This window comes from Peromyscus leucopus, chromosome 3 (genome assembly GCF_004664715.2).
Source record: "Peromyscus leucopus breed LL Stock chromosome 3, UCI_PerLeu_2.1, whole genome shotgun sequence".
Lineage (NCBI taxonomy): Eukaryota > Metazoa > Chordata > Mammalia > Rodentia > Cricetidae > Peromyscus > Peromyscus leucopus.
In genome coordinates, this window is record NC_051065.1 from 473,082 (window position 1) to 493,742 (window position 20,661).

The following is a 20,661-nucleotide window of genomic DNA, read 5'->3' on the forward strand; positions in this document are numbered from 1 at the left end:
AAGGAGACTGTGGATGATTGATCTAAACATCTAAATTGTTGCTTACTTACTTGCCTGTGAAGCTTCTTGTGTTTGTTGTGATTCTCTGGCCGGAGGCCAATCAGAAATGACCCAGAAGTTCTGACTCAATCTTGTTTGTCTCCCCTTGACCAAGGAGAACGTTTAGGCATGAATTGTGGTTTTCATTGTCCTGTGACTGACTCACACTAGAAACAGTTACCTGAGGCCAGCCTTCAGTTCTATTTTGATCTAATTATCTTACAGAAACAGCCTTTAGTGTTTTCTTTGACCTTTCAAGACTGCTCCAAGGCACAGGGAAATTACAAATACTATGGAGGCTGATAGTGCTTCTGTAATGAGGATGCTATTTTATATGCTTAAGGGATAGATGCTTTTTCTCTGTGGGATGCCCGAGCAGGACATTTTGATGGCCTCAAACGTGGACTCAACAAACATCAGCAGTGTCTTCTGTTATAGAAATTCTTCTGATAGTGTACCCTAAAGGATGAAATTGTCTTTAGTGCAAACCTTGGATGTTCAAAGAACAACTTTGTGTTCATACTGTGCATAGCTATGTAAGCATGCACTAATTTTTACTTGCAAATGGGAGATCAGTCTAGATCCCTAGAGTTCTTGTTTCCTGGCATTTAAAATGTTTAAATGTTAACATATTGGGATATTAGAGACCTCAAAAAAGAATATAATGGTGTCCCCTTCACTCCTTTACTGACACAGAAAGGACAATCAAAGCATTTTAAGGTATTTTCTCTTTCTTTTTTTAAAAATTTTATTTTATTTTATTTTACAATACCATTCAGTTCTACATATTTTCTCTTTCTTTATCAAAGAGGTTGAATTAGAGACACAGTAAAATAAGCAAAAACCTAAAGCTACATATTTCTGGGTCAATACAAATACATAAAGCATTAAAAAAATGTCAGTGATGAAGCTAGATACAAACTGACAGGAAGAAAAAAATCTGTTTGTGTATTTACAGCCCCAAACCAAAAGCAAAATTAAAATTTGTGCTGACCCTTCTCCCTTGGGGCTGCAGATGTCACTGCTGTCCAGGGCAGCGTCTGTTACTGACTAGAAGAAAGAGCAATGGCATGCAAGTCCCCGGTGTAAATAAAATAGTCTGTCTGCCAAATCCTCGAGATGTCCTGCAACATGTCTTGAGGCCACAGAATGGGGGCTAGAGGTAAGTGGCAAAGGTGACCACTAACACTCCCTGATTCTTTCCTTTGATGGCTCATTCTTTATTATGTTTAATAAGAGGCTGAGTATACACAGGTATACTCGCAGACTGCAGTCTTTATTTAGTATGCAACAGCAGTAATGATCATTTAGTGTTAGTAAGACTAGACATTTTATACATACATCAAATGATTCTTTTTATTAATTCTTTGAGAATTTCACACAATGCATTTCACTCATACTCACCCCTAACTATTTCTCTGAACTCCTCCCAGATCTACCTCATGTCCTCATTTAAAAAATATTAATTTAGTAACCCATCAACTCTAATTTGTGCTGTTGATATACTTCTCAGTATCTGGCCTTCCACTGGGGAGAGCTTGACCTAACAGATGTTATGCTATAGGGATCACAGATTTTTTACTCCCCAAGATGCCATCAAAGTTCCTCAGTTAGGAATGGGGCCATTCTCACTCTTTGCTAGAATGTTTACTGGCTTGATCTTGTGCAGGCATCCACAGCTGCCAGGAGATCAGGTATTTAGTGGTCCTGACATCCAGAAGGCACTGTTTTGCTCTGGTCCTCTCTGATGTCTGGCTCTTACAATCTTTTTGCCCTGAGTTTCTGAGGTATCATACAGATGTTCCACATGTTGCTAATCACTCTGCAGCCACTTATTCTCTGTACATTGACTTGTGTTAGCTTCTGCAGTAAAGAAACTTTTCAAATTTGGTCTGAGAGCTACTCTAATCTACAGGTAGGGGGATAATGAACTTAGAGGTTAATTTGATACTATGTTTACCAAAATAATTGTAGTATGTGCTCCCTGAGAGAGTAACCTGTGAGCTCCCCAAACATGAAATTCTTTTTTTTGCCAGATTTTTGTATCAGGAATGCATTTCTGCTTGTAGACAAGGCTTTAAATATAACCCAAAAGTGTTACTCCCATAACCTTCATGTCACTATTGAAACCATGGACATATCTTGCCATGCTGGTCATCTTTTCAGTTCATAGACTTCACAGCAGGATAAGACTATGGAGGAGACCACCACCACCACCACCACCACCACCACCATATATGAAGCTTATAAAATAGTAGATTTGCACATGGCTTTTTCAAGCAGCCTTAGAGTTAATCATCTGTATAGTTTTCATTTACTCTTCAGGATAATTTTACAAATTGATTATTAATATTATATTAAAGGTAAGGAAACTGAGTTTCTAAGTATACTTAAGGGTGTGTGTGTGTGTGTGTGTGTGTGTGTGTGTATGTGTGTGTGTGTTTGTGTTGTGTAAGTGAATAGCTAGCTATTCTTTCATCCCAAATATGGGCAGCTAGCATCACCTTCCTCCACAAAGCTACAACAAGGCTTTGAAATAATCCATACTCTCATCTGGTCCCTACCATTTTTCATAGTTCAGGATTTTCTTCCTCTTTGTATTTATCTCAATTTGGTTCAGCTGAGAGTTATCTAGAAAGATATCACTGGAAGACAAGAAGAAAAGGTAGGAGTATTTCTTCTCCCTTCCCTGCTTTAAGCCCAAGCCCTGGCCTTTGCAGTGTCTTCTCAGTTTTTGACTTTTTGCAACTGCTGCCCTTCATGTCTGCATGTATAGTAGGCTCCCAAGACACCCTATTTTCCCTTTATTTCTCGATCCCTAACCATAGTGTTATATTTTCATCACTGCTAGTCTTTATATATCTCAGCATCTATTTTGCTCTCTCTTTACTTCAACCATCTACAGCTAATTCTGGTCCTTCTTGGATGCTAACTGACATAGAGACTGATGGTACATCTGTAGGAGAGTATGTCAGAAATAATTTGTACATCTTGCTTTAAAGTTCTAAATTAGGATCCCTTGGTGACAAAGGAAACAGACAAAAACAAAAACAACAAAAGAAAGAGAAATAAAATAAAATACAGGGCCCAATAGAAGATTGCTTCGTCTTATAGCAAATCTGCCTTAGGAAGGAGCTATGATAGCAAGAGGGGCAAAGACTTTTTGAGTCTGTTATACAGCAGGCTTTAGAGAACTGTGATAGGTTTTTGATCTTGTGATAAAAGCTGTCATTCAGGAATATTATCCTAGCATTTGTAGGAAGAGTGAAAGTAGGGGGAAGGTCGATGTAGAGAGAACAGGTGAAAGGCTTTCAAAATAAGACAGTTGTCAAGAACTGGAGACAAAGTCATAAGGAATGCAACAAACATTGCTGCTTTTGAGTTTGCATTCTTCCCCATGTGATGCATTTGCTTTAAATTAGTATAAGCTCTTCACATGTGGAGGGCCCATATGCCTTGATGTAGCAACATTAGATCAAATGGCAGAAGTTGAATTAGGAATTAAGGCAATATTTGGCTGTAGGGAATAGCATTCTTGTTCCTAGCTCTTGGACTTTATGTGGTAGCTCTTAAAGTCCTAAGAGGCTAATTTCAGTTCAGCCTATTTATTTAACAATATTTTAGATCCTTAAATTTCTCTTTCCAGATGATAAAACTCCCTAACTTGAAATCCAAGGGCATTATACCAAATTGCATTGACATTAAAACTGTTGAACTTGGGTGGAGTAATCTCATAAAATCCCCATCACCGCTGAAACATTTTCCTAATCATTTATGCCTCCTGAATGTTTGTTTGAAAATGTCCTCCTTTTTGTTGGGAGGTAAATGAGCTAAGGTATGTTGAGTTGTACCTACCAATTTGCTTATCTATTTATTCATTTGGTAAACATTTTAGTAAATAGGTACTGGGCACATTGATGTTTTACTCACGAGGCATTTTACTTACTATTCAGCTGTTCTCCCATTTGTTTATTCATAGTGAAAAGGTCACAAGCTTTGGAATGAAGCAAGCCTGGGTTTGAAACAAAACTTTGCCATGTGCTGTAATTGCACTGGGCAAATTATTTTACAGACACCTTTTCAGCTTAGATGGAAAACTCATTGTTCCAAGAATGTGCATTATGGCTGAGATAAGACACTCAAAATACGTGAGTTTAATTCTCACCCATGACTAACTGTTGTTATACATATGTAAAATCACACCGGGTTCCAAGTTTAAGTGGAAAGAACCTGTGACATCCAACCTTAAACTAACCACAGATAAAAGAGTGTTGTGTAACTTTGGGTTGTGTGTGAATAAGTGTCTATTCTTCCCAGAAAGTGCATCACTGACACCAAAGAAACAATTTCATGAAGTCTGGGTTTATAAATCAATGCAGGTATTAGGAATGCTTACAGCTATATGGGGTGGTGGTGGTGGTGGTGGTGGTGGTGGTGGTGGAGTAATTATAGACTCAAAGGTCTTTCCAGAAAGCCAGCATAGGAGGTGACTCAAAGATGCAACCCCAGAGTTCTCTGCAGGATTTTCAATTAGGCCAGTTGGAGAGTTTCCTTTCACTAAAAGTTGTTACTGCATCTAGTGGTGAGGGCTTTGTGAATCATGGGACTTTTTGGGCCTTTCAAGTTGTATGAGATTCTCTCCTCTTTCCAGGACAAATTGGTTTAATTTGGAGAAAATGGCTATACAACATTCCACTATTTTCTCTGACTCTTACATTCTTTCTATTCTTTTTTTCTGTGATGTTCCCTGAAACTTGGTGGTGGTGATATAGATGACTGATTATTATTCTTCATTTATTGATAAGTATTGGGCCACTATGGCACGGCAACTGTAACTTGTCTCTGGAGCTTGATGGGTTATGAGTCTCTATAGTACAGAACACTTGTTGAAGAAATTAACTTTTTCCATGTCCAAGGGTGAAAGTACTACTAAGTTATGGGCATAAACACATGTTTAGGAAGCAATTTGACTGGTACATCACATCCATTTAATAATCAATAGTTATGCTTTCCCTGGTGCCTATGACCTTTCTGCCACTGGCTTTGTCCTGTATCAGTATGCTAGAGGTATATTCTCTCTTGTAGAGCAGGCTTTAAGCCAACCAGATGGCAGTTGGTTGTGCCTATGTGAGTTGTGCCGTGGTTGCAGTAGTGGGCACAACTTACCTGGTAAGTTGGTAGTGTAGCATATAGGATCTGTAACTGACAAGGGCTGTTATGGATGATTTTCTCCCAGAAACCTGCATAGGACTCTCCAAACACCTTTCAGTACTATGAATGTTAGAGGGTTGGGAGAAAACTTACAGCTTCATCTCAGACTTATTTCTTTGTTCCTTCTATCTAGAATGTGCAGTGTCTTCAACAATTGGGCTTTATGATCTAGTTTTACCATTTAACTGCAATGGCAATAGCCATATGATTTGTGGGGCCTCTGAGGCCTCCCTGGCCCACAACTCTCAGGAGGTAGCCTATTTCTGGGACTCATGCAGCAGCTGTATGGCTCCTGGGAGTGTCCTTTGGCATGAATGCAGGCATGCCTTAAATTAAACTCCTTAATGGTTTTCTTTCCTGTTCCTCCAAATGTTTTTCCAAATCCATAAGACACTCAAGGGCTAGCACTATATATATACTCAAACCTTTTTGTAGAAGGCCGGCAGGACCTGTGAAGGTTTACTGTCATCCATATCAAGGAAGTGCCAATTGATCTTGAGTAACAAGGGACGACTAATAAAGATACATTAGAAAAGTCCAACACAGCATGAAACCATCTAATTAATCGTACCAATTGTTTTGAAACAGTCTATTTTGCCTCCAGCTGGGCTCTTGTCTTGCCTCTCCTCTAAGAATGGAGTGGGCAGACAGCTAAGGGTGAACAAGTCAGGAAGGACTTCTGTTTGCCACACAGCAGCAGTTCGTATCGCAAGAGTGCTAAGTCTTCTTCATATTTCAATGTGACTAGCTGAGAGCTTACAAATACTTCTATACTGTCTGCAGGCTTTAGGACGCCAGTAGAAGGACTGTCTGCAACTTTTATGGCTAGAAAGGTCTCAGAAGGCTTCGGGGTGCAGCTAAGAGCAGTCCCTGGCAGAGCAATTCTGCAGACAATGGGCCACTGATGAGAGTAGTGGGAGTGGCTTGTCTCAAAGGCCAGGGTGAGTCTTTCCCTTTGGAGAAGAAGCAGCAGGTTTTAAAGATGGAGTCCTGAATGGTGCATCTTGAAGCAGGAACAGTGTCTGTCAGGAGGAGCAGTGGGAGGCAGAACAAGATTGCCTGCTGATGGCAAGAGGTTGATAGGTCTGCCTCCAGGGGGAGCCGCAGTAACAATCTCCCTTCTCCAGGGATTATCTAGCAGCCAAGTCTCTAGCCAGAGCTGGGACCTGGCTGATAACCACAGTCTGGCCAGGAGCCAGATGCTGAAATCTTTAGGCTTCTTTCTCTGGAGAAAGCAGGGCCTACTAGATACCAGTCCCAGCCAGAGTCTGAAATGGGCTGTTGGGCTGGCAAAAATGAGGGGTTGTGCCCTCTTTTAGATACAGCCCAGTGGGCAGTGTTTGGCTGAGTATGTGTATCCAAATGAGGTATGAAATGGGACCAATCAGAAGAGAGCAGAGAAAGCACTTTCACATGAATGGAAAGTGTTCTCAATTAGGGCTACTGGCTTTACTGTCCCCTCTCCCGCTTCCCCCTGTGTTAGAAGGGAAGTGGGGAGAAGAGGAAATCTCTTCTGTGGCTTTTCACTATGCTTTCCATGCAAACCAGGGTCTTGACTTAACTTTTGGCTGCCACGGCATTTGCTAGGCTTGAGAAAAGCCCCAATCTTTGTCTGGAGCCACCTAGCTCTCCCTGTGGGCTGTCAAATGCAGCCTGCTGTGTTCCAGGGAGAGGAGTTCTTGCCTGGGCTCCTAAACAGCTGTGGTTTAGTGTTTTCCAATTCTCCTTTCTGCCATGGCAGCTAAGGAGAAGTAGGTATCTGGCTCTCAGAAGAGTGGTACCTCCATTTGTTCCTGGGGCCCATGTGACTGGTCATGGCAGCAGGCTGTCAAATGACAGAGGGCTGCCAGCATTGGAAGCTGGGTATTCTGCAGTTCTGCTGTGAAAGTGTGACTCCCTTTGAACCCAGGGTTCTTGAGAACAGGCTGTTGACTTTTATTTTTTTTAGTCAAGCACCCTGCTATTGCTACAAGTAATGATCACCACTGGGCTCTTTTGCCTTTTATCAGTCTTAGATACAGTGGCATGGACAGAAGCTATAACCTTAATCTAACCTTCCCTAGGCCACAGTCATTTTCCTTGAGCTATCTTGGGATACAGTAGGTGATGTGCATCTCCTCTATCCCCATGTTCAGACGTGGGATACTGCTTAGCCTGACTCTCAGCGGAAGTAGAGCACACTGTTATTTGACCTAAATGCCTCTGGAGTCAGCTCCTGGTTCAGATCATCTCCAGGCTAGCAACCCCAGGTTGGGAAAGATCTTGCCATTCAGTCTGCTAGATCTGGCTATTGGTAGGGTCTCAGGCTGGGTGAACAATCTTTGCCCCCAGTATGCTTTCTTACAGTGGATAAATATATACTGCATATTCTGGGGAAAATAATTGTCCATCTCTAAGACAAACTTGGTTTTGTTTTATCCACATTGTTTTAACATTTATGTCTTTTGTGGACAGTTGTTCTGGTTTTAAAACACTCCAGAAGCTCACCAGTTCAACATTTGGCTTTTGAGCATTTTTTTTTCTCTAGGAACTCCAACTTGACATAAATCTTACCACGTTGCCTTCTGAGCAACCAGGATAGAAATCCTTTGTCTGCTTTGGTCTTTTATCCCCTCTTGATGTATATAGCAACATAACTATGCACTTATGTAAATAATCCAGATCCACTGACTACACCATCCTAACTCCTAGAAATCTTTCCTTATCATGAGCTCAGCAAACCTACTAAAGCCCCACACTAGTCTTGCGGGGCTCTGGTGAACCAACCTCCTTCTCCACACTCCAGCAATACAGTTTTACTGGGCTAAAGGTGAACTGGATGTCAATTCCTGCCTCTGTCATGCCCACTTCTCTCAGAAATGCCTGCCCTTCCTTCGTTTTCCATGATGTTACAGTAACTTCAACTGGTGATAGTCAAGTGTCCTTGATGGTTCCTATGAGTCTGTCCATCAGAGGCTGGCTTCCCTCATAATGCCTCATGTTATATAGTTTTTGTTTTAAAGAAAGAATGTTTCATTTAAAAGGGAATGACTATACAATGAAGGCAAAATGCAATACTGTTTAATATATGAAAAATTTATATAACAAAGGCTAAAATAAAGTATGACCATTTCTTCTATTTCTTAACTGCTCTGAAATCAACTTCTTGAGTCAAATTTTGTCAAATATGGTAATGTATTATTTGGACTTGAGAAAGAACAACAATTACACTTGATCTTAGCCAAAAGGCCGAGAAGTGATGAGAAAGAACAACAATAATAGCTAGAAAATATTTAAGACTATTCTGGAAAATAAGACTACTAAAATTAATTCTTCAAATATTTCCCAAATATTTTTTGACAGCTTTCCAAAATGAGTGAAGGAAAAAATAAAGGAACTTTCAGACACAATTAGAGATTAAAAATCTGTATATGATACATGAACTTAAAAAAATAACCAGGCACATTCAAAGATAAATTGACAAGTAATGTTCCCAGAATTGTTTTAGTGTTAACAAATTATCTTAATAGGTTTAGGGCAATACAATATGATAAATATCTACACATGTGGCTATTTTACCAGAAAACTTGAAACTTCCTCTTTCTCCTCCCAAGGATGTAAGCAATGAAACCTCATTATTATGTTTTTAAAACAGTACAGAGGGCCATAGAAACAAGTATATTTAGATATACCTTGGTTAGTTGCTAATGAGTTGCAGATGCTCAGGAGCTTCAAAAGAAGTCTGATGAAACTTGAAGACAGAAGATGGAGGTGAAGCCCTATTCAAGTCACTAAATACCAATGTGAACTTCTCAGTATCTGGGAAACAGAGATAACATTTCCCATGGCACTGTCTCCAAGTTGCAGTGGAAATAAATTGTGCTGTCAACAAGAAGCCTTTATGTCCTGTAAACTATCCTCACATAAAAGACACTGGTCCTTAGTCACTCATTCACCAATGGAAGAGTGCTTGGTGTTATGAGGCATGTCATAAGTGTCAATAGCAGATATAGAAGCTGTGCATCAGGATGGTGAAGGGCTTGGGCTTCAGAGTTTTACCCACTTGGAATGGTTCAGACCTCAAAACTGATTTTGACCCAGACAGTCACCTCTTGTCTTGAGGCTTTCAGTTCATCATCTTAAATCCTAGTGTCTTTAAGATCAAGGTGACAAAACAGCATGTTTTTGACAAGGCGTTAAGGAGATATAGAAACTGTCATTAGGCATTTGACCTCCCACATTGAGAGCACTCGGTGATGGCTGTCAACTAGGAAGGCTTCAGACCCTTTGTAGGCAGAGTAGGCATTCACACCAACATGGACAGAGCAAAGCAACATGGGCAAGAGTAGTACAGAGAGCTGTAAGACTTGGTGGTAGAACTGTCATCCTTTTAATCAGAATGACTAGTGATGATCGTAAGGGAGGTACATAGTTTGGATGAATCTTGCGGAAAGAATCAGAACTCAATTGGAGATGATGTGGTCGGTGAATATCATTCCATGAAAAACAAAATATAATGAGCTGAGTGGAAATGTGCAACTTGAGTGATCCAGCTGTTCAGATTAGTGTTGCACATCAGAAACTTTTCACATGATAACAACATTCTATAAACGTTTTGAATATCTCTAATGTGTCTATCAAGCACTTGACATATGGACAGGGAGAGGTGGCAATTGAATTTTTAATTTAGCTTAATTTTAACAGGAAATTTTAAGTCTACATATGGCTAATATTGATATGATGACTAGGATACATGGATCATTTAATATGATGAGATTAAAACATTTGGCCCCAGAGGGAGAAAAATTAATGGCTTGACCGACAAGTTTAGATTCCAAAGCAGAAACAAACATAGTGAGAAGGAGAAAATCAATTGGCCATGAAGACCAAAACCCAGAAACAAGGGAAGGAAGACCAGCAATGGAAGAGTGTCAAAGAAAGATTTGCCTTGATCTGTTAGTTACAGGGATTAATACGCATGGGGAAAGAGTTTGTTACATTAGTTAACTGAAAGATTAGTAGAGATCTTCAATAGCAAAGTTTCCTTGACCTATGGTGATAAAAGTAAAGATGCTGTGGCGTCGATTAAAGGTCAACGTGTACTGAGGAGGAGCACCATGGAGCACAGTCCTTTTTGAAAATGTCTCTCTTGCGAGGGCTAGAGAGTAAACCGTTACACACTAAGTTAGTTTCAGCAAGTACTGCATAATCGCCGAGTAAGTGGTGCTCTTGCAGGCAAACTAGGTAGTTTCAATGCCAGGTGTGAAATTATAGTGGTTTAGATAAGAATTTGAAGCAATTCTACAAATAACTACTCTGAGTCATGACATTTTTAGGCCACATTGAGAGCACTGGCAGGAAGAATACAAACAATGTCAAATGATAACAAAGCTCCTTGCTGAGTTTATATTCTTAGCTGCTCAGGATAGACTATTTTCATGCCTTTGCTTTTATATGATGAAAGACTAATTTTACATGCACACAGTAGGTAGTTAACAGAGCAGGTAAAAAAGAGTATCCCTATGGATATGTCAAAGAGTGATAATCCACAGACAAGGCTACTTTATACAAAGATATGTCTATCTTTCATGATGAAATGGCTACAGTACTTATTTCAGTGCTTCTATGAAAATTGCTTTTGATACTTGATATAGATACAAAATATTTGTGTCCAGCCCATGTGATAATGAAAATTTTAAGGGATTTGCTTTGTGATAATACATTTTTTAGTGTTCCTCCAGCCCCTCCCATGTCCCTTCTTTTAAAGTTCTTTTATGTACCCATCCTAAAAATGATAGTCTCATTTTCTTTAATTATTATTGTTATACACACACACACACACACACACTCACACACAAACATATGTACACACAAATACATAAATAGAACCCACTTAGTCTGCTTTCATTGTTTGTGTGTATATGGCTTCAAGGATGACCACTTTGTATTGAATAATCAATAAGGGTTTCATTCCTGAGATAGGATTTTTCTCCCTCTCTCAGCAGACACTAGTTACCTATAGCTGTTTTTTGGGGTTGGGTCCTCATGAGATTTCCCTCCTTCTCATTTAGCATGTCCTTTGATAATGCCATTGTGTATGTCAAGTTTGTACAGCCACTTCTAGGAAAGACCATTTCACAGGAGGCTTCCCCATATTCTGGTTCTTAAAATCTTTACATCTGCTCTTCTTCAATGTTTTCTGAGCCACAGATGCAGGAGCTGTAATATAATTGTATCCATTGGGCTGAGCTCTCTACCATCCATTGATCTCTGCATTGTATCTGGTTGTTTGTGGTATAGAGAAACTTCTGTTTAGGAGAGGTGTAGGCTAGGGATTTAAACAGTTCTCAGCAGCAGCAACAACAAAAATAAATAAATAAAAATGGCTTAGAAATAACTTAAAAGTATTCATCATTCTTAATGATTAGGTAAATACAATTTAAAAGAACTTTGAGGTTTTATATTACCCCAGTCCAAATGGCTAATATTAGCAAAACAATTGACAAGAAATGCTGGTGCGGTTGTAGAGAAAGAAGAACCCTCATTCACTGTTGATGAGAAAGCAAATTGGTCCAACCACCCTATAAATCAGTACGGAGAACCCTCAAAAAAATCTAAAAATAAATACACCATATGACACAACTATACTACTCCTTGGCATGTGCTCAAAAGAGTCAGCATCCTACTCTATGGATACTTGCTATGGATAATCTATGGATCCATGTTCATTGCTGCTCTATTCACAATAGCTAGGAAATGCAAACAACTTACATGTCCTTGAATAGAATAATGAATAATGAAATATTCGTTACGAATATTTATGTTACAAATAACAAAAAATGAAATAGTGGTACATATACATAATGAATGCTATTCAACTGTAAAAAGTAAGATCATAGAACTTACAGGTAAATGGATGGAAGTAGAAAATATTATATTGAGTGAGGTAACCTATACACAGAGAGAAAAACAACACATGCTTTCTCTCATCTGTGGTTCCTAGGTCCAAATGTTCAGATGTGACTACATAATACCAGTTAAGTCAAAGGAACCATATTGGGGGACTTAAGGGAGGAATAACAGGATACAGATGATATGATGCAGGAAATAGAAAAAATGGAGAAGAGGTCCTGACCAGGGAGGGGGAAGCAGTTCAATACAGAAGGAGAGGGAAAGAAAAACAAACAAATAACACAAAGATTGTTTTAAACACCTCAAGGAATCATATTATTTTATATTTACCTTGTATCTTAAAAGAAGTTATGACACTTGGGCCAGCAGTGCCCCCCCCAAGAACCATAGACTAAAACATACCCCAGTACTAGGCATGATAAATCTCCTTTTGAATAGTTGGTCAGGATAGTCAAAGTGACTCCAAAACGACATAGAATATTGCCTATAGACGCACCTTGGATGTCTCTCAGAAGTTGAAGATGAGCCCTATTGCTGAAGACACTACAGATTTAGGATACAGGACTTGGATTATTTGAGTTGGATCTAACCTGAAAGCCTCCTTCCTGCAGTCTAGCTTCCATGGTAGCAAAATATACTGTAAAAGTTTCCAAGGGAGGGAACCAATTGATCATCTTACCCAGCTGTGACCCCTACAAACCACAACAATGACCAGCATGGCGAGATATCCCTAAAGGTTCAATAGTGGCAATCTGCTGCAAGCTGCAGTAATATGAAGTAGGAAATTCAGCTGATACTAGCTACGCTAATACCTGGAAGAGCCAAAGGCTCTTTCAGAGGATAAAACCAAAACTCAAGGAGTATGGGTGGTACTGGATTTTTAATCAGCTGTGTCCTGCAGCAAACTTCTTGTGAGCTATTGTAGCTTTCCCATTTGATTCTTTTCCCAAGAACTTCTAACAGTGTGGTTGATCATTCATTGGCACAATTTTCCCTATGCTATTGGGGTATTTGGATAACATCTCCCAACTGTGTTGACAACAGTCACACAGTCAAGACCTCTTTTTTTTTTTTTTTTTTTTTTTTTTTCAGGTCTTTGTTCCTTTTTTAGCATTAGACTCAGAACTCTGCCTTTCTGTAATTATCTTTATTAGCAAATATTTCACCAGGGCCATCTCTGGACAAAAAGGTATTTTATCTGAGATACTTCTCAGACATCCAAAGACAGACTGCAGATAGACAAGCATTCAGACTATCTGCTAGTTCCTGAGATGAGGTAAATATTTTCACTGAGACAACTGCCAAGGCCAGGCAGATGCTAGTTACAAAGTTTTGTCTCTTGTGCAAATTAAGCTTAATTCTTCCTTTTTCCCATAGCCCAAATGTTACCCTTAGTTCTAAAGATTCCCTATTTAGCATTAGCTTAGAACAAAAGGGCTTTTACAAGCCAGGTGCATCATGCTGTGACACAGGTTGCCCAGCAACCCTGAACACTTCCCCTGCCAGCAGATGGGAAAGTGCTGCCCCAAGCTAACCTCAAACTAACAAATTCTTAACTCCTTTTACTTTCACCTTGGTTTACTAATCAGCTTATTATCTAACCACACTTTGGAATGCAGTATTACATATGGAACCCCCCTTTCCCTTCTTGGATTTTCCCTAATTGATTCTAGGTTCCTCTCCCTCTCATTTGACCTTTTCCCTTTAAGAGTTCATCCTTGAGTTGTAAAGAAAGCCTGAATCAGTGCCTGGTGTAAACTTGTTTTTTTTTTTTTTAAATTCATTTTACATACCAACCAAAGATACTCCCTCATCACACCTCCTATTCTCCCTACCTTCTCTCCCAACCCCTCTTCCAACAGGGTAAGTTCTCCCATGGGGGGATAGCTAAGCCTGGTACATTCAACTGAGGCAGGGTCAAGCCCCTCCCCATTTTATCAGGGGTGAGCAAGGTGTGTAATCATAGATAATGGATCCAGAAAGCCAGCTCATGCACCAGGGATAGATCCTGATCACACTGCCAGGGGCCCCTCAAACAGACCCAGCTACACAACTGTCTCCCATATGCAGAGGGTCTAGTCTGGTCCCATGAAGGTTCCACAGCTGTCAGTCTAAAGTTCTTGACTTCCTTTGAACTTGGTTCAATTGTCTCTGTAGGTTTCCCCATCATGATCTTGACCCGCCTTGCTCATGTAATCCCTCTTCCCTCTCTTCAACTGGACTCCTGGAGCTTGGCCTGGTGTATGTTGTGGATCTCTGCATCTGGTGTACACTCTTATCTGCTTTTATGACCTTGATAGAATTCAAGCCTGTGACCTTGCTTTGGCCAGAGAATTGCTGATTGTATGGGTACATAAACCGGAAACTTTAGAGACAAGGGAGAATGAAGAGACAGAGAACTAAGATAGAGCAATGAGAGAGAAAAGAACTAAGATAGAACTATGAGAGAACAGCAGCAGAAGGGACAGAAAGAAGCTAAGTGTGAGAACAGAAAAGAAGCTGTGTAGATAGAACTGACTTAGAAGAATAAAGTGAATGGACTAAAAGATCTCAGTGTACATAGATTCATGCGATATCCATCAAATTAATTCTTTGATGTTGGTAGTGTCTTTTCTGGAACTCTGGGAGAATTCCCCTCAGGGCAAGTACCTGGGGAGAATTAGATAGCAGTCACATGCTGGTGGTAACCAACCATTGTCTAATTTGATTTAAGATCCTCTCAACTTGAGAGAAATCATGTCTGGTACTAGATACCTAGAAAACTGGGCTAGATGAGGTTATGGGTCTTAGAATAGGATCTAGTACGCTTACTTTGTTACAACAGCATAATTCCTAACTATATTCTAAGTTTTAACCTTATACTCAGATAGTTTTGAGTATCACTCCCCATCAAACTTCAGTGACTTTTAAATTGTGTCACTTAGGGAAAAACATTGCTTAAAGTTATTTATTCATACTTTTAGTAAATATCACTTAAGCATTTTCTTGTGTTTCAGGCTCTGAACTAGATACTGGTGAAAAGTGGTGACTAATATGGTCTCTGATCTCCAGTCATTGCTCTAGCTGTAGAAAGGTAACAAAATTGTGAGATACATGATTTGGATGATGCTGTAAAGGAACCCCAGAGGAATCCTTGGGGAGATCATGAGAAGTTTTACTGGGGGCTTGAGGAAGATGTTCATGGATAAGCCAATGAGATACTGATGACAAATAAAATAATTCTCTTCCAGGAAAAAATGTACAGAAATGAAAGATAAATTATACTAAGTCTGAAAATAAAATTTAATTTAATCCAGCTGGAAAACAGGTTTCCTGCGAAAATGTCTAATGTGGCTGAGGAAGACTCTGGTCATAAAAATGTTTCTATTTATTTATAAGGTAATTGAAGTCATTAAGGGTAATGTGAGGTTAGTGATATTGTAGACAGGTAGACCTTCCAAAGCATAATTTGATAATTGAGGTGAGAGGTGTTGGTATTTAACTCAAGATAACAGCTTTAAAGGTAGAATGGAAAGGACATTTTTGAAAAATAGTTGATGATTTATGATGCATGATAGAATCAGATGATGTTTCTTTTGGCTCTTTTATTAAGACTGTCAAAATGAGATGAATTGAATTGCTGAATAATTGATTGTATAGATTGCACATACTGGATATTTTGACCACAAGAGGTGCATATAATTGTCCGGTTATGCATAGCTACTTTCACTGTCCAAGTGGGGTTGCAGTTGGAAATAGTTTCCAGTATTTCCTGTTGATTCAAGGAGATGGAGGAGTAGAGGATGAGAGAAATTCCATGGTTGCTTCTGTGGGAATCTCAAACTTTTTGTGTTATATTGTTTATTACAAAGTACGCATAGCTCTCTTTAAAATCTTCTAGGGTTCTAACTGGTAGTAGTAACCCCTACTTTCCTGTTCCCTCTTTCTGGCTACTTATAGCTTATTATTATTTTTAAAACTTATTTTATACCCCCTCCTTGACCCACCACAGTCCTCATGAATACATAGAATATGCAGATATCCAAAATGTTAGTGAAAAAAAGAATTATTTTTGAGATTTGTTGATGTTTTCTAAAAGATTTAAGATATCTTGAGATTAAATCTGAAAGGTAGTGACTTCTTATAGTAAGGATACTTGAAGTGATGTAGAAAAAAGAACACAGGAAATTTCCATGAAGTTTAATAGAAACTGAATATATTAATTACCAACAAGTAGAACACAAAACATTATCAAATTTGGCTGCCTTATAATGTGCAGACATGTTTTATAAGCTGGAACAACTAGAGAGTTTATAGCCCTTGGTAAAATATGTGGTTTGTTGTTAACATATTGTAATTAACATGATTGTATTGTGGAAATACCATTGTCATCAACTGTCTAACAGTTAAAAAGGTCAAGAAGATTTCTATTCTTTATACAGTTTGTTTTTATAGGGAAGAAGGAAACAGGTGATGCAAAAGGAGCATTAGTCTAGAGTAGCAGTCTGAAGCCAGGGATTTGAGTGAGGGAGCCAGCGAGGGGTTTTATCTCCTCCAATGCACTGGCCTGGATGAACGGTTTCATCTAGCAGAACCTCACTTTCCTCGGTGGCTGGTGATAATGCTTACTTTTTGATATGTGTTGAGGGTGGAATGAGATAATGCAAAGCAGATACTCAGTATGGTGAGTGACTCACAGCATACCCAGTATAAAACTAATATAAATTACAAAAAAATCCTCCTGATTCAAGGTTCTGTTGGGATCTAAGGCATAAATTCATGATAATCTACAGAAAGTCACTGTTTCAGGGTTGGAGCTTCCTTATCTGCAACGGGAAGCAAGAGGATTAGGTGAGCTCCGAATTTGATGACTGGGATTAGGATTCAGTGATGCATATGAGTCATATCTGAATTTTGTCATTTTTGACAAGTTTTATTTTACTCCCAGTCATGCATTCCTTCTGAGAACAGAAAATACATTCAATATGAGCAGAGTTAGAGGGTTTAGGAATGATTTCAGAAGCATGGTGAGTATCTAGGTGAAGAATTCCATTAAGCAGTTAGAAATGAAATTTGGCAAGGGGTAAGAAATTACAAAATTAGACTATTTATATATATATTTATATATATAAATTTTTGAGACACAGGGTCTCATTGCGTAATTCAGGCTGGCTTTGAACACACTGTTCTGCACCAGCTTCCCAAGTGCTGGGGTTATAGGCATATACCACACAGCTATGTACACAGCTAAAATACCCATAAGACCTTGATAAGACTTGTGCTATCTAAAGAATGAAAGCCTTCAAGTGACTATATTGGGAGCCTGAATATAGATTACTGTTGAAGACAAAAACATCCTAGCAGAGATGGAGCTGGGGACTGAACGGATTTTACTTTTGTAATTACATGCCGTTTATTAGACTGAATTGTGCGTCTCTGCCCATTCTTCTTTGCATGTGCTCACCTTTAGGGAAGTTGTGGAGCATGGTGATTGGGCATCTAACTTTGGAGTTCAGCTTCTTAGATGAGAGTACCTTAGGCACTCTATAACGTTAGGAAAATGTTTTTTCCTTTCTGAATGTTGGTTTCTCCAGATAGTAAATGAACCATAGTGTTAACCTTAGAAAGGTTTGTTAGGGTTAAATTAAATAATGGGTAGGGCACTAGTCTGAAACAGACAGGTGTCAAGGATCAACTGTTTTCTTCCTCAGTTATTAAAATAAGTTTATGTTTATCAGGAATAACTAGAAAGGTTCTTTATTTTAAAGGAAACGAATATGTTCTGTGAATTTGTCCATGAACAGAATAAAAAGAAGTTTAGAAAATGTGGTTGTTTTTGAATTGACCTGTCAATTTCTTCAGAAACGGAAATTGAGTATACTGTGCAGATACAATTTAGGCTGAACAGTACTTCTCAATAAAATGTATCAAAAGTGAAGCAATAGAGATACATGTCAGAAAAGGAAGTGTGTGTGTGTGTGTGTGTGTGTGTGTGTGTGTGTGTGTGTGTGTGTGTGTGTATGTACACGTGCAGGACCACACATTTCAAACTATAGTATAGGGTCTAAATATCTACTAAAATATTGAGAAATCAGTAATAAGAAAAATTGTTTTTAATATAAAATTAATTTTAAATTCTTTGTATTCTGGGTATCTTGTAACCATATTCAAAGGGAAAAGGGAAATTTACAAAATGTATCTTTGTTTTCTCCTTCTGAAACTATGACATATGCCTGATGGATATAGATTTTCACTTTAAAAATTAAAGAGGGGCTCAAATGAGTTTAGTTATTTTCTTCGGTGATAAAATGCTCCCCGGAGGTGGACTAGGAGGAGTGATAAATCTTTGATGCACCTGTGTAATATATGCAGTACACTGCTGAGAATGTCTGGGTGTTGAGGTTTCAGTGGCAGAAAACCAACTGGAGGGAATCTGGACATTCTAATACAGTTCTGACCTTAAATGTTTTATCCTCTGAAAAGAATAATGCACAGTCAAGAATGCTAGCATGATTCTCCCAAAGCGTGGGGGTTGTTTCCTCATCCTCCGTGACTGCAATCACACTGTCTTTTAAAAGAAGTATCATGGTAACTTTAAATCAGAGATCCCTGTTGGCTCACATAACTACAGCCAGGATCCTCAGGAGGTATCTTAGAAGCTAGGGTTGGTGCTTTTAGTTCTGCAGAATGACTCCATCTGAGATGAAGAAGGCATGGGCTACGGAATCAATGGGGTGGGAATAGCATTCCCCCCCCCCCCAACATCTGTGGCCTTTCAGAATGAAGTGGAAACAGGAAAGACAGGATGGAGTCAAGCATCCCTTAGAAGAGTTTCTCTTTCAGAAGCAAGAGTTGGAGCTGAGTTCCCGCAGAAGAGCACAACTGTATCCTTACCTCTGCTCCATGCAGCACCAAGGTCGGAGCAGCAACAGTCTTTAATGCTACGGCATAGATGTACACAAGTTTGCTCTACAGTTTATGTGTGTGTGTGTGTGTGTGTGTGTGTGTGTGTGTGTGTGTGTGTGTTACCAATGTTGCAATTTGCTTCCCAGGAAGGGTAAAATTCTTAATGGATGAGTCAAAATCTTGGCCATATGCTATTTTATGAATCAAAACATTAGTTAATATTGAACAGTTCAGAATGGTCAATTGGATTTGGAATTTCTTTCTTCAACATTCCTTTTGTTTACTCTATGCACAAGGTTAAGTACATATGATGCTTAGAGATGTGTTGTTAATGTTGCTTTCACAAGTCATTTTTCAGATGAAAGTCTTCTCTATAAAATGAAATATACAAAATAACTTATGACATTTAATTTCATAATACATTAGTATCCTCTTTACCAGAAAGATCTGACATGATAAAATTAGGACCAATATTCTCACACTAGATATCCCGCAAAATAAAATAAAATAAAATTTATATGCATATAGGATAAGAGGGTTAATCATCCTCCATCATAAAACTGAATGGATTCTGTTGTAAAGCCTCCTTCCTTGATTCTCAAATAGTACATACTGTGTTCTTTAAGAAATAGTTTGGTCATTCAGTTTCCCCAAAATAAATTCCTTATGAATTTTATTTTTAATTAATTAATTAATTTTGTTTTTTGAGACAGGGTTTCACTGTGTAAGAAAATTTATTTCTTATAAATATAAATATTTTATTAGTTCTTTGAAAATTTCATACAATATATTTTGTCATATTCATCCCAACTTCTTTTACTCCTCCCAGATCCACCCCACCTTCCCTCCACCCCAATTTGATGTACTCTTTTTTTTTTAATTTAATAATACACTGACTCCAATCTGTGTTGTTGTCCTTCTGGTTGTGTGGCCATTTCCTGGTGAGTGATTGAACTATGAGGAACCATATGTATAAAGAACACCAACTCACACTCCCTAGAAATGACCCAACTGTCTATAGCACCTCAATTTGGGGTGAGGTCATGAATGTTTCATTCCTGGGGCCTGTGAGATCTCTGACCTCATATTCTTGAGCAGATTTCTGGAACCAAACATGTGTTTCCTCCTATGGAATGGGCCTTAAATTCAATAAGAAAGTGGCTGCTTACTCCCCAACATTCATTCATGCCAAAACTGCACACATGGGCAGATCTTGCCATCCTTGTCTTAATTGGAGTTTACAGGACTTACAGCTGGGTAACACTGCTGATTTATTTTAGCAGCAGCCTACCTTCCAGTACTATGTAAGCTATCCAACTGGTGTTTCACTATAAGATTTACAATACTGAGAAGCTTTATAAATAATTTTAGAAATGTAGTTTATTTGCTATTTCTCTTGAATTTCATTTATGATTTTGTTGTGACTCGAAACCTTCACACAGTTCAGTTGTGACTGTTGTTAATATCAGGTCTTTCACAGCAACTTTTATTTCTTCTCTTCTCTGGGTTCCCATCCTTGTATTCCCATGTCTGCACTCTGGTTTTCCTCCTTTTTATTTCCTCCTCTTATTTCTGTTCACATTCTTAGAAGTCTTTGTTTCCTCTGGCCCTTTTGATAGAGTCTGTTTCCCACAC

General features: G+C 38.8%; 1 protein-coding gene and 1 pseudogene across 6 annotated transcripts in view; one reads left to right on the plus strand and one right to left on the minus strand.

Moving 5' to 3' along the window:
* Positions 1-20,661, plus strand: part of Grm8 (glutamate metabotropic receptor 8) — an 808,292-nt gene that overhangs the window by 396,762 nt on the left and 390,869 nt on the right. The gene's annotated exons all lie outside the window — the stretch shown is intronic.
* LOC114682538 lies at positions 8,336-8,490 on the minus strand (annotated as a pseudogene).